The 13,943-nt window shown below is 43.8% G+C and overlaps 1 pseudogene; it reads left to right on the top strand.

Annotated features, from left to right (window-relative positions):
* The first annotated feature begins 2,785 nt into the window (after window positions 1–2,785).
* Window positions 2,786–13,657, top strand: LOC135527239 (transcription initiation factor TFIID subunit 7-like; annotated as a pseudogene).
* The last annotated feature ends 286 nt before the right edge of the window (window positions 13,658–13,943 follow it).

Genomic DNA, 13,943 nt, shown 5'->3' with positions numbered 1-13,943 from the left:
CACAGATCTTCATTGTAAAGGGTTTAAACACTGTTTCCCATGCTTGTTCAATGAACCATAAACAATTAATGAACATGCACCTGTGGAACGGTTGTTAAGACACTAACAGCTTACAGACAGTAGGCAATTACGATCACAGTTATGAAAAGTTAGGACACTAAAGAGGCGTTTCTACTGACTGAAAAACACCAAAAGAAAGATGCCCAGGGTCCCTGCTCATCTGTATGAACGTGCCTTAGGCATGCTGCAAGGAGGCATGAGGACTGCAGATGTGACCAGGGCAATAAATTGCAATGTCCATACTGTGAGACGCCTATGACAGTGCTACAGGGAGACAGGACGGACAACTGATCGTCCTCACAGTGGCAGACCACGTGTAACAACACCTGCACAGGATCGGTACATCCGAACATCACACCTGCAGAATGGCAACAACTGCCAGAGTTACACCAGGAACGCACAATCCCTCCAACAGTGCTCAGACAGTCCACAATAGGCTGAGAGGCTGGACTGAGGGCTTGTAGGCCTGTTTTAAGGCAGGTCCTCACCAGACATCACCGGCAACAACGTCATCTATGGGTACAAACCCACTGTCGCTGGACCAGACAGGACTGGCAAAAAAAGTGCTCTTAAATGACGTATCAAGGTTTTGTCTCACTAGAGGTTATGGTCGGATTCGCATTTATTGTTGAAGGAATGAGCATTACACCGAGGTTACACCAAGGTCTGTACTCTGGAGCGGGATCGATTTGGAGGTGGAGGGTCCGTCATGGTCTGGGGCGGTGTGTCATAGCATCATCGGACTGAGCTTGTTGTCATTGCAGGCAATCTCAACGCTGTGCCTTACAGGGAAGACATCCTCCTCCCTCATGTGGTACCCTTCCTACAGGCTCATCCTGACATGACCCTCCAGCATGACAATACCACCAGCCATACTGCTCGTTCTGTGCGTGATTTCCTGCAAGACAGGAATGTCAGTGTTCTGCCATGGCCAGCGAAGAGTCCGGATCTCAATCCCATTGAGCACGTCTGGGACCTGTTTGGGTAGGAAGGTTAGGGCTAGGGCCATTCTCCCCAGAAATGTCCAGGAACTTGCAGGTGCCTTGGTGGAAGAGTGGGGTATCATCTCCCAAAAAACTGGTGCAGTCCATGAAGAGAGGATGCACTGCAGTACTTAATACAGCTGGTAGTCATACCAAATACTGACTGTTACATTTGATCCCCCTTTTGTTCAGGGACACATTATTCAATTGTTGTTAGTCACATGTCTGTGTAACTTGTTCAGTTTATGTCTCAGTTGTTGAATCTTATGTTCATACAAATATTTACTTGTTAATATGTTAAGTGCTGAAAATAAATGCAGTTGACAGTGAGAGGACATATCTTTTTTTGCTGAGTTTGATACCCGACTTTCCCACTTGTGCCAGAATCAACCAATCGGAAGATCTACCAATAGGAAGATCTACGCAAATAATTTACGTTAATTTTAATTCGTATGCCCCGAGTTCCCGACATTACGTGAACGCGGCATTCAGCTCAGCCTTTCCCACTTGTATCAGAAAGTATCAGAATCAACCAATAGGAAGCTCTACGCAAATTTTAACTCGAAGGTTCCAGGTTTCCAAGTTGTACAATAAACTGCACCTATCTTTTCCTTCCTTTGCAAAAAATAAATACATTACATTTTACAGTCTACCCAGGTGTCCACAAGTTAGGTGCTGGTTATTGCTTTTATCATATGATTTCGTGAGGATTCTATCACCTATATATTTCTGATTCACTAAAGTACGTAAGAAAGGGGCTAGGGTTCGGTTTGGGATGTTCAGCCGTCCTGCTCCCATTCCGGCCAGTAGGTGGCGGAATGTGCCGTTTGAATTTTAGGTAAGTTAAATTAAATAAGACTTTTCCGGTTTGCTGTGTGCATCAGTCTATGTGTGAATCGATAAGGCTCTTTATTTTTAATTTTCAAAGTAGTCACCATGCAGAACAAAAATACAAACAATGTACCTCCAAAATAAAATGTAAGTTTGTCTTCGGTGAAGCTAAATGAAATCAGTTAAAGTTACTAGAAATTGTCAGACAGCTCCAGTAACTTGCCAGTTAACTACACTGAAAAATATATACATTATATTATATATTAATTTCAAAGATTTTACTTAGTTACAGTTCATATAAGGACATCAGTCAAATGAAATAAATTCATTAGGCCCTAATCTATGGATTTCACAACTGGGTAGAGGCACAGCCATTGCTGGGGAGCCAGGCCCAGCCAAACAGTATGAGTTTTTCCCCACAAAGGGGCTTTATAACAGACACATCTGTGGCTTTGTGTTGTTGGACAAAACAGCACATATTAGTGGCCTTTTCTGGTCCCTAGCATAAGGTGCATCTGTGTTCTCGAGACGCCACACCCGTTAGGTGGATGGAATATTTAGGCAAAGGAGAAAAACTCACTAACTGGGATGTAAACAAATTTGTGCACAAAATTTGAGAGCAATAGGCTTTGTGCATATGAAACATTTCTGGGAGATTTTTTATTTTACCTTTATTTTACTAGGCAAGTCAGTTAAGAACAAATTCTTATTTTCAATGACGGCCTAGGAACAGTGGCTTAATTGCCTGTTCAGGGGCAGAACGACAGATTTTGTACCTTGTCAGCTCGGGGATTTGAACTTGCAACCTTTCGGTTACTAGTCCAATGCTCTAACCACTAGGCTACACTGCCGAATTTCAGCCCATGAAACTGACAATGTACATGTACAATGTTTATATATTTTTTTAAACACACGATGAAGCACAACATGAGCTGGAGAGTCAATTTGTCCTGTGGCTGCCCACAATAAGGATGGAGTACAGCAGTGATTCCCAACTTTGGTCTTCATGTTCCCCCAACAGTACACATTTTTATTTTGGACAAACACGCCTGATTCAATTTATCACCTAATCATCAGGCCCTCAATGAGTTGAACCAGGCATGTTTGACCTGGGCTACAACAAAAATGTGTGCAGTTGGGAGTACTCGAGGACAGGAATGACTTTTCATAAGAGGTTAGGAGAGCATTTAAGCGAACTCTTTTCCTAACCTTAACCTAATTCTTCTAGCCTGTGTCATGGCTAGAAGGGATCTAGCCCTTGATCATGAAGGCGTCTTCTGCGGGAGGGGAGTTTTGTTAATAAGATCCCTGATCCTCAGTCTGAACATTAACATGCATCGCTTGCGTTACGGACCATAGATTTCATATCAGCGAGAAATCATGAAAAAAAAACAAAAGGTTAAATGAATACACACCTTGATAGAGTTAGTGTTCCCACAGGGCCATATCTCCATGTTACAGCTCCTGTTTATGGAAAACAGACTGTAGACAAGAGGCGACCACCTGTGATAATTATCTGTTTAGCATGCTCCAAACAGCGTAAGCGTAACTCGGGAAGTGTAGTTTTGTCAGATGAAGGCACCCATACCTGTATAATCTATGCAAAACTGCTACAATAAGTGTACACTATATGTACAAAAGTTTGTGGACACCCCTTCAAATTAGTGGATTTTACTATTTTAGCCACACCTGTTGCTGACGGGTGTATAAAATTGAGCACACAGTCAGGCAATCTTCATAGACTAACATGTGCAGTAGAATGGCCTTACTGAAGTGCTCAGTGACGTTCAATGTGGCACTGTCCACAGGAGGCTGCTGAGGGGAGAACGGCTCATAATAATGGCCTGAACGGCGCAAATAGAATGGCATCAAACACCTGGAAACCTTGTGTTTGATGTATTTGTTACCATTCCAGTAATTTCCACGAGCCGTCCTCCTCATATCAAGGTGCCACCAACCTCCTGTAGTACCGTCATAGCATGCCACCTTTTCAACAAGTCAGTTGATCAAATTTCTGCCCTGCTAAAGCTGTCCAGGTCAACTGTAAGTGCTGTTATTGTGAAGTGGAAACATTTAGGAGCAACAACGGCTCAGCCACCAAGTGGTAGGCCACACAAGCTCACTAAACAAGACCGCTGAAGGGTATTATCTGTCCTTGGTTGCAACACTCAAGTTCAAAACTGCCTCTGGAAGCAATATCAGCACAATAACTGTTAGTCGGGAGCTTCATGAAATGGACGAGCAGCCGCACACAAGCCTAAGATCACCATGCGCAAAGCGTCGGCTGGAGTGGTGTAAAGCTTGCAGCCATTGGACTGGATCAGTGCAAACGCTTTCTCTGGAGTGATGAATCACGCTTCACCATCTGGCTATCCGACGGACGAATCTGGGTTTGGCGGATGCCAGAAGAACGCTTCCTGCCCCAATGCATAGTGCCAACTGTAAAGTTTGGTGGACGAGGAATACTGGTCTGGGGCTGTTTTCCATGCCCCTTAGTTCCAGTGAAGGAAAATATTTGCGCTGGCTACAGCATATAATGACATTCTAGATGATTAAGCAGTTCCAACTTTGTGGGAACAGTTTGGGGAAGGCCCTTTCCTGTTTCAGCATGACAATGTCCCTGTGCACAAATCGAAGTCCATACAGAAATGCCCTATAGAGATTGGTGTGGAAGACCATGACTGGCCTGCACAGAAACCTGACTTCAACCCCATGGAACACCTTTGCGATGAATTGGAGCTGACTGCAAGCCAAGCCTAATCTCCCAACCTCACTAATGCTATTGTGGCTGAATGGAAGCAAGTCCCTGCAGCAATGTTCCAACATATGGTGAAAAGCCTTCCCATAAGATTGGAGGCTGTTATAGCAGCAAAGGGGGGAACAACTCCATATTAATGCACATGATTTTCGACGAGCAGGTGTCCAAATACACTACATGACCAAAAGTATATATTTTTTTATTTGAACGACTCTTTATCGCTGAAGAAAGATAAAGCCCATATGTTTCTTAATCATAGCGCAAGTGATGATTATTATAGATTCTAAATGTCAAAACGCAGCGTCGGGATTGTAGTTGACATAAGGCAGTCATGGGCGAGGCTAATGGCTGAGAACTGTAAAGGCGTAATGCCGCCTAGAGGTTGAGAGCTAGGCGGGATCTAGTTTTTGTCAAATTAACGTCAACATTCTTTGCATTTTCGCTAACCTAACCCCTTTATCTAACCCAACCCTTGCCATGCCAGGAACCAAGTCGGTAATGGATGTCTTTCTAATTTGCATTATCTCTGACAAAAGAATATGCCTCAACGATAAAACGGATTACCCAATCTAGCAGCATGAACCTCAAAGACAGACTCGCCATAGAACTGCATGGTAGGTCAAGCTCTATTCAACTCATTTATGGTCTAATATGTATTGAGCCGTCATGTGTTGCTAGTTCAAGTGTACCTTGTTGTCCTAACTGTTCACTCACACCATTACCACACTTTAATGTAGAAAGTTAGGCTTTGTAATTTGCATAATTTAAATCAAGGATACTGTAAAGTGGCCTCATTAATCATGCTGATTAAGCCATTTGAAAGTAAAGTAGGAAGAACCTTGTTTAACCCTAAAGCCTATTTGAACATTTTGGTCCATATGAGGTTATTAAATTAAATCTCCCAGCATCACATCAGAGAATGTCCATTCCTTACCGGGCATGTAGGACATATAGCATATGCATCTATCGTATAATATCAATAGGCATAGGCTTATGACATAAGTGTGAAATGACATGCTGCTCCCTCTCCAGTTAATGGTCACCATGGCATCGTGAGAAGGGACCGCATCCCCTACTGGGTGGATCTGTCCTGCATCCTGGAGACTCTGAAAACGGTCCTTCTAGAAGACTGCTGACATCTGTCAGGTTGGACAGGAAGGATGCGCTCGTAGAAGTGAGTAGGATTGTGTATTAACCAGTTGTCAACAACGGCAGTGTCTGCTCTATGACTCAGGCCGCCCTGTTATATTCTGTATTGATAATGACCTCCCATATTATCGTTTTTTGTGTTGACTTTTCGAGCATTCTAAAAGGTTGATTTTTTTTCATTGCTCTTTGGTCTATAATGAACTGCTATTCATTGACCCTGTTCTATGTGCGGCAGATGCTGGTGTGCACTTTGGACGGAGACCTCTACCCTCCCTTGGAGGAGCCCACTGGTACTGTAGACCCCAAGAAGAAGAAGGTCAAAGACGAGGCCAAGAGCTTTGTGTGGAACCATGGTAGTAAGTAGAACTATATCCCCTCTGTATTGAAATTTGCTGAGTGTAGCACTTTGTAGCCCGGCTGCCGAGACTTAACCTCAAGCCTCAGCAGGTCTAGAAGTTTGCTTTTTGATTGAGCTGTTAACTTTAAATCATAATGTTTTGGTCTCCCACTTGTCCTCTGAAGAACACAAGGAAGAGAAGATTCAAGAAGATATTTAAAAAAAAGAGAGCTACTGACATTCGTTTCCTCTTAAGCGCTCTTTCCCTTCTCGTGAATATTTTCTTAAGATGATGCCGAGATCTCGTCCCAGGCCCTTTATTCAAACAACATAAAAATAGCAACAGCAGCAGAAGTAAACTACGATTTACATATATACTGAACTAAAATATAAACACAACATGCAACATTTTTAAAGATTAAAGATGAGTTACAATTCATATAAGGAAATCAGTCAAATTAAATAAATGGATTTCACATGACTGGGAATACAGATATGCATCTGTTGGTCACAGGTACCTTAAAAAAAAGTAGGGCCGTGGATCGGAAACCCAGTCAGTATCTGGTGTGACCACCATTTGCCTCATGCAGCATGACACGTCTCCTTCACGTAGTGTTGATCAGGCTGTCTGTGGTATGTTGTCCCACTCTTCTTCAATGGCGAAGTTGATGGATATTGATGGGAACTGGAACACGCTGTCGATCCAGAGCATCCCGAACATGTTCAATGGGTGACATGTCTGAGTATGAAGACCATGGAAGAACTGGGACATTTTCAGCGTCTAGGAATTGTGTACAGATCCTCACGACATGGGGCTGTGCATTATCATGCTGAAACGTGAGGTGATGGCAGCAGATGAATGGCACAACAATGGGCCTCAGGATCTCGATACAGTATCTCTGTGCATTCAAATTGCCATCGATAAAATGCAATTGTATTTATTATCCATAGCTTATGCCTGCCCATACCATACCCCCACTGCCACCATGGGGCATTCTGTTCACAACGTTGACAAAAGCAACCCACTTTCCCACATGACGCCATACACGTGGTCTGCGGTTGTGAGGCTGGTTGGACGTACTGCCAAATAGTCTTGGAGGTGGCTTATGGAAGAGAAATTAACATTAAATTCTCTGGCAACAGGTCTGGTGGACATTCCTACAGTCAGCATGCCAATTGCACGTTCCCTCAACTTGAGACATCTGTGGCATTGTGTTGTGACAACTGCACATTTTAGTGGCCTTTTATTGCCCCCAGCACAAGGTACACCTGTGTAATGATCATGCTGTTTAATCAGCTTCTTGATATGCCATACTTGTCGGATGGATGGATTATCTTTGCAAAGGAGAAATGCTCACTAACAGGGATGTTAAGATTTGTGTACAACATTTGAGAGAAATAGGCTTTTTGTGCGTATGAAACAATTCTGGGATCTTTTACTTCAGCCTATGAAACATGGGACCAACACTCTACATGTTGAGTTTAAATTCTTCTTCAGTGTAAATAAAGGCCTATCTTCATTTGCCCCAAAGATATGCATAAAAGCAATCTAACTACGCTTTGATCCGAGCGAATGAGAGGAAGGATTCCTACTTTGTCTTTTGAATAAATCATCTTTAAGGTGCAGGGCCATATCGATTTGGCTCCCTGTTTTATTCAAAATGTGTTTGCTGGCACATGGCCAGATGTTGGCTCTGAGGGCAGTGTGTTTGTGTGTGTGTGTGCAGTAGTGTTGTGTGCCGAGGCGGCGTGCAGTAGTCTGGAGGCCAGAAGTAAATGTAATCTGATTTCCTCTGCAGTACATCGAGAAGGTAAAGAGATTGCTAAGCACTGATGCAGAGGCCGTTAGTGTCCGTGTCCTTTTATCTCACGCACTGGGGCAAACACGCACATATTTTATATATATATATATATACACACACACACACACACACACACACACACACACACACACACACACACACACACACACACACACACTCTAATGCTGTATCAACCCGTCTCTTGGATCAGAGCTGTCAAACTCATTCCATGGAGGGTGTTGTGTCTCTGGGTTTTTTTTATTTTTCTTTCAATTAAGACCTAGACAACCAGGTGTGGGGAGTCCTTTACTAATTAGTGACCTTAATTCATCAATCAAGTACAAGGGTGGGGCAAAAACCCACAGACACTCGGCCCGTGGTAGAATGAGTTTGACACGTGCCTAAGGCGTACACTGTAAATGAAACACAACAGCCTGTAGCTGTTGAGGAGAGGCCAGCGGGAGCCTACTCTCTGCTCTGCTGGGCCTCACCCGAACTGACTCCTGCTAATGTCTTAATGTCACCTGCACCAACACCTTCTCGTGTTAGCACTGTAATGAAACAATAAAGCAGCAGGACAGAACAGGGTACAGAAGGGGTAGGCAACCCTGTTCCTGGCATGCCGCAGGATTTTGTTCCAACTAGGCACCACACCTGACCAACTGAGCTAATTGATCAGTTCATTGGTCATCTAAATTGAAGACACCTGGTCTTCAAGGTTGGTTAAATCAAAGACATGAAGTGCCTGTGGCACTCCAGGACCAGGGTTGCCTACACCAGGGGTACAGCATCAACAGCTCCCTGAGTGTTGATTTAAGTGGACTCTGGAACTTTAATAGGGTAGCCTAGTGGTTAGAGTGTTGGACTCGTAACCGGAAGGTTGTGAGTTCAAACCCCCGAGCTGACAAGGTACAAATCTGTCGTTCTGCCCCTGAACAGGCAGTTAACCCACTGTTCGCAGGTCATCATTGAAAATAAGAATTTGTTCTTAACTGACTTGCCTGGTTAAATAAAGGTATAATAAATAAATAAATAAATTGTTGGCCCATATTGAAGCCAGTATGTTTGTAATAGTTGGAACATAACTTAAAGAAAGCAGTGAGGTAGTGTTTGGTGTACAATGTTTCCCTAACCTGGTGTTCAGGCTGGGAGGTGATAGCTGAGGATGAAACCAAGGAGGCAGACAACAAAGGCTGTCTGGACAACCTGGACTCAGCAGATGGGGCATGGCTCCTCTGGTAAGCACCATGGAAGTGGGCACAACAAGCTCCTCTCACATAATACTTTGATATTGTCATATAGCAGATACTTTGGTTCCATACAGAGTGGCTCACAGTTAACGTAATACATGTATTCAATATGTGGCTGATGTTTGAAATGAGAGCCATAACACGTCCCACTCTCCCACCACCTGAGAGCCACCCCACTGTTGAGGAAAACTCGTTCCAAGGATCAGGCAGAGCTCATTATCCAGTTAATAAGAGTTTATTCAAGCAATTGCAAGGGAGATCACACAGGATAAACCCGGAGAGGAACTCAAAGGTTACGGATTCACAGTCATTATATACCTCTGCACAAAGAGCTGCTTGCCTCACCTAACGGGAGGCAAGGTTACACGAGAGATGGCGGGACTTGGCTCCACTTCTTTAAAGCATTGTCAAACAAGACCAGGTTCTAATCAGTTCTCGCGGCCTAAGTTAAACAAGTGTTTTTCCACTCCAGTACGTACTGTAAGTATAGTACTTAAGCATTTCTAAAGAATTAGACTGTAACATAACCGTTTTCCCCAAACAACACCCATACAGAAGTTGGTACAAACGGTATGTCACACAGCCTTACACTGTCCCACTCCCAGCACAGTACAGTAGGCCCTAGTGGGTCCATAACTGTCCTACAGGGAAGACTGTGTTTTGTTGGTGGAGAGTCGTAAGAACACTGAAAACAGAAAAAATTCTAATTTAAACAGATGGAGAGGGGATTACAGTCGTACATATTCAAGACGTTGGCATCCTGTCTCCATTTTGGCAACAAAATGGTCCTTGGCAATAACATTTTCATATCTATTCTAACAGGAGAGTGATTGTCTTGTAATTGGTATCAACGTGGCACCTATCAGAATGATCTGTCTACGTTATTGGAATAGCAGCCAACGTGAGAAGAGGATGGGTGGGTGGGGGCTGATATGTGGGCGTAATTTCAGAACAGAAGCACCGCCTGAGGACCGACAAAAAGATCGGACATCAAATCACATTAACCACTCTATATGTCCCCTTGTCAAAATGGAGGATGGCATTACCCAACCCTACACAAATGAGCTTAAGTTAGAGTAAGACTGAGTTTTCTAGGTCAGACGGACGTCTCCATCCCTTCATCTCCAGTTATCTCCCCACTCAGAAGACTGACAGGTGCTCTCTCTCTCTCCTCCTGCAGCCTGGTTCAGTCACAGCTGGGCTAGCTCTCTGTCTCTCTGACAGCTCGGTGCACCTTCACTGGCTCACATGGAGCTGTCCGTCACACAGCGAAAGCTGCATCCCAGTCCTGCAGCTTTCCGTTAATCTGTTGTAGGGCTGCCTCTTTTAATGGGTCAAAGTCTGGCTGTGGCTGTCCACACACATGCCTGTGAAACTAGTGCCTTTAATGAGGAGCCCATGACATCTGTAGCACGTTTAAAAAAAAAAATCAATACTCTTTGATTGAATTCAACGGATTCCACGTAATGAGTTTTCAGGCGATCTCCCTACTAATGAGAGCCAATGTGGGCCAGAGAACGGAGAGCTAACATTAACCGCAGCCTGGTTCTGGTGTTGGATTCACTTTAAATTGGCCTATTGCTGGATATACAGTGCCTTTGTGAAGTATTCAGACCCCTTGAATTTTTCCACAATTTGTTATATTACTGCCCTATTAAAAAAAAAATCCTCAGCAATCTACACACAATACCTCATAATGACAAAATGAAAACAGGTTTTTAGACATTTTTTCAAATGTATTAAACTGAGCAATCGGGGAGAAAGGCCTTGGTCAGGGAGGTTGCCAAGAACCCGATGGTCACTCTGACTGACAGAGCTCTAGAGATCCTCTGTGGAGATGGGAGAACCTTCCAGAAGGACAACCATCTCTGCAGCGCTCCACCAATCAGGCCTTTATGGTAGAGTGGCCAGGCGGAAGCCATTCCTCAGTAAAAGGCACATGACAGCCCACTTGGAGTTTGCCAAAAGCGACCTAAAGACTCTTAGACCACAAACAAGATTTTCTGGTCTGATGAAACCAAGATTGAACTCTTTGGCCTGAATGCCAGACTCCACATCTGGAGGAAACCTGGCACCATCCCTACGTGAAGTATAGTGGTGGCAGCATCATGCTGTGGAGATGTTTTTCAGCGGCAGGGACTGGGAGACTAGTCGGGATCGAGGCAAAGATGAATGGAGCAAAGTACAGAGAACCTGCTCAGCACCTTAGACTGGGCCGAAGGTTCACCTTCCAATAGGACAGCGACCCTAAGCACACAGCCAAGACAACGTAGGAGTGGCTTTGGGACAAGTCTCTGAATGTCCTTGAGTGGCTCAGCTAGAGCCCGGACTTGAACCCGATCAAACATCTCTGGAGAGACCTGAAAATAACTGTGCAGCAACGCTCCCCATCCAACCTGACAGCTTGAGAGGATCTGCAGAGAAGAATGGGAGAAAGGACGACGATTTAATCTATTTTAGTATAAGGCTGTAACATAACAAAATGTAAGGGGTCTGAATTATTTCTGAAGGCGCTGTATTCTTGTATCACTGTCATACCCCACTGGAACCCAACATATAAGTTTGTTTTACTCCAAGCTTTGTAAACAAAGTAAATGTAAACAAACACTATGTAGCCCCAAAACATGTTCGTGTTGATAACATAGATGGTCAGTCCTTGCATCCATCGCTCCATGAATTAGAGCGTGGTTACATTTCTCCAGCCCCATCCCTCAGCTTTTCACCGAAACAGGTGCGGGGGAGTATGCTTTGGTATTGTTTATACTGCTGATTCCTGGAGGCAAACTACCTGATTGCCACATGTTTTGATGGAAGAAGGAAGCATGTGTTCTGATTTGTGCAAATCAGAGGCCCTTCTTGGTTTTATTCAATTTCAGTTGGCGTCTAGCAAATGGCCATGTCTTGGTGCTGCTGTGTGTGGAAGAGTCAGTGGGTTGAATCTCCATACAAGTTGTCACCTTCTGTTTCCTTTCCCTGCTTCATACGCATCTTAAAGAGGATCAAAATGACACATGTCCAGCTTATTGCTTTCACTCAATGTAGATTTTAAGAGTGGAGATGTGGAATGAACTCGGTTCCATTGAGCTATTGTGAAACCTGTGTGTTTTGAGGAAACCTGACGCTGTAAATGGTTCTTCTGTGCCTCCTCCTGTAGTGATGGAGTGCCAGGTGCAGGTAGACGGTGTGAAGGCCAAGCTGAAGGAGACGGGCGCCTGCAAGAAACAACACGAGGACCTCGTCATGAAGGTGGAGAACCAGGTGCTGAAAGTGAGCTATAGACACTACTTTTACATGACATTTGAGTCATATAGCAGAGTGAGATGACCACAGACTGATTTCATATAGGCCTTCAAAAAGAAGTCTTGTACTCTTTCACTCAAATGCGCACACACAACCTCGGAGGGAGAAGTATTTATGTGGAATATAACCACTCTAAACTACTACGTGTCAAACTTCCCAAACTCCGACCGCAGGGCAACTTGAAGATGTAATTTTTTTTAGAAGGCATAAATATTACATTTCTGCCATCAGCCCTTTGTGCGTTCCTCACAGGGGAAAAAAACATAAAAATTCATAGTTCCGCCAACAGCTCTTCGGGGCAGATTTAAAAACGTGTGAGACACGGGCAGCCTTGGCTTGTTTTACCAAGACTTTTCAGCGCTCTGCTCGGCTGGCTGAGTTCTCTCTTTCACCATTATTATCCCGGTCACGGGAATCTGACTGACATTCCAAATAGCCTTTCTGTCAGGTGAACGATACGCTCACTACGCGCAACGGCAGGCTCCAATTTCAAACATCAAAACAAGCTAAGGGAACTGTCTAATGCTGAGACAGACTATACTCTGTTCTTATTTAGCAGAACTGCTATCAGGCTCTGCTCAAATCATTCATCAGGAGGAGCGATGGAGCAGGTAAGATTGGCTGAGCAAGACGGGAAGGTGCATTTAAAACCGCATCAATTTATATGTATATTGATCATTTAATTTGGTATTAAGCTAAATTTACCAAAAAGGAATGCAAAGGGGAAAGTATACTGTCGCTACGTTACAGTGCAATTTAAGATGCTTGAATTGAATAGACAAACAAGCACACAACACGTTTTTTTAAACATAATAAGCACTTTATTGAACTGCCATTGTCTTCACCTAGCAACTGAACATCCTTACACATCCAATGGCGAGGGTTTTCTTTATTTCTAAGTCAATTCTTTGACTCAATCTAAATCGATCTTAATTGGAATTGTCAAGAACTCTTAACACCAATCCAATGATGAGTATTCAAGTCACGTCTCTGTCTTCACATCAGCTTGTTTTGCTGTTTGTATTGACAAATGAATGGAAAAGGAATGATGTTGGAAGACGTGTTAATCATTATCCACTTAGCCTACTAATTACACCCGGGCATTAGGCATCAATCAACCCTCCCAATCTCTGCTCCAACAGCTGGCCTCGCTTCAGGAGCAGCTGGACTCACTGATCGAGAAGTGACCCAAGTGACCACCAGGGGGCAGCCAAGTGTCAAATGGGTGCTGTGAGACCGGCTGGGGAATAGAGAAGAAGCATCTGCCACACTGAAAGAGCCCTCCTTTACATATTGTTTCATTCCGTTATATAGTTTCCCTTTTGCCTCCAGACATCATGGACTCGTTGGAGGAGTCGTGTTTCCTGTTTTTGTATTCTTCCTATTTTATTTAATAGGTTGGTAGATCTCTGTAAATAAACTCTTTGTTAAGCCATTGAATCGTTTGTGTTTGACATTTCCTAGTGACAGATC

This window comes from Oncorhynchus masou, chromosome 32, assembly GCF_036934945.1.
Source record: "Oncorhynchus masou masou isolate Uvic2021 chromosome 32, UVic_Omas_1.1, whole genome shotgun sequence".
Taxonomy (NCBI): domain Eukaryota; kingdom Metazoa; phylum Chordata; class Actinopteri; order Salmoniformes; family Salmonidae; genus Oncorhynchus; species Oncorhynchus masou.
This window is presented reverse-complemented; position numbering and strand designations above follow the sequence as displayed.